Genomic DNA, 1,426 nt, shown 5'->3' on the forward strand with positions numbered 1-1,426 from the left:
TACTTATGCTATGTAGAAAGTTTGAGCTGATTTAACTTGAATTTTTCAAGTTATGGCCATTTTAAAAAATTGGCCAATGTCAGAAAAAACTGCCCACTAGTTTTTTCCAAAAAATGGCTCAAAAATCACACCCAATTTTTATTACATTTTCTAATGCATATTGATTTATTTATGCTATGTAGAAAGTTTGAGCTGATTCCGACTTAAATTTTTCAAGTTATGGCCATTGTAAAATATCATCCAATTTATAAAAAAAACCCTGTACTATAGCCCATAAAAATGGCTCATAAAAATCACATCTAATTTTCATGTGTTTTTTGATAGATTTTACTAAATGTATAACTTACATCATTAGTGTTTGTTATTAGGATCGGAGCTATTTTCTTCATTGTGATGAATTAGATATTTGGTAACTTGTCAGCCATTGACCTCTTTTAAGGCAGAAGCACATTTTCATGTAAGAGGAAAAATGTATTCAGTACATTTCATTTAATAATAACTGGTTTATGTTAACTGCCATTTAGACACCATGTTGTGTAGCTTTTACATGTACATGTACATGCATTCTTCTTTTACTTTGTACAATTATTAAACAATCTACATCTGCATGTACATGTACATGTATTTGTGCCAACTAATACCTGTATTAATTATGTCAAAATTCTAAATGTACACAATTTAAGAGCAGACCTGATGCATGCAATTTTACATGTACATGTACACATGTATATGTATTACATTGTATATACATAGATTATTGTACAATTTTATCTCTTTCTATAGTCATGAGAATGCCAGTGGGTTCTACAGGGTTTCCTCATACTTCATTGCTAAGGTTCTCTGTGACATTATACCAATGAGAGTATTACAACTCTGTATATTTGCATCAGTGACATACTTCATGATGGGTAGGAGAGGGAGAGAGGGAGGGAGAGAGAGGGAGGGAGGGGGTGAGAGAGGGGCAAAAAGGGAGAGAGAGAAAGAGAGAGAGAGAGAGAGTGGAGAGAGAAATACTGTGAAGGGAGATTGAGCTATAAAGCATTACTATAAACCAGTGGCTACTTTATTTAGCGTTTATGCTTCAATGTCAAATTAGCGACTATTAAAATTATCATTTTTAGGCCATTCACTAATATTGCTAAAATTAATAGCACACCTAAAATTACTACATGTAGTTTTACAGTAGTTATTTTTCTTTAATTTAGGTTTTCAAGTTGAAGTTAATAAGTTCTTTATCTATTTCCTTGGGCTCATGTTGGTTGCCATTGCTGCCTCCTCCTCTGCCTTTTGGGTCAGTGCTGGTGTCACTGTGGCTGGTTTAGCTAATCTACTGGTAACTCTCACTTATGTGGTACAAATGGTACGTAAGAAATTGAGTACATCTTAGTGAAAGAATGACTTAAATGTATTGTACGATATATAGTTC

General features: G+C 33.2%; 1 long non-coding RNA gene across 1 annotated transcript; it reads left to right on the top strand.

The window, feature by feature from the left end:
- The first annotated feature begins 372 nt into the window (after nt 1-372).
- Nucleotides 373-1,364, top strand: LOC109587015 (uncharacterized). Its single transcript, XR_002187347.1, has 3 exons — nt 373-457; nt 784-908; nt 1,206-1,364. It is a non-coding gene; the product is annotated as an uncharacterized LOC109587015 (long non-coding RNA).
- The last annotated feature ends 62 nt before the right edge of the window (nt 1,365-1,426 follow it).

The sequence above is a fragment of the Amphimedon queenslandica genome, unplaced genomic scaffold, assembly GCF_000090795.2.
Source record: "Amphimedon queenslandica unplaced genomic scaffold, v1.1 AMPQUscaffold_12714, whole genome shotgun sequence".
Taxonomy (NCBI): domain Eukaryota; kingdom Metazoa; phylum Porifera; class Demospongiae; order Haplosclerida; family Niphatidae; genus Amphimedon; species Amphimedon queenslandica.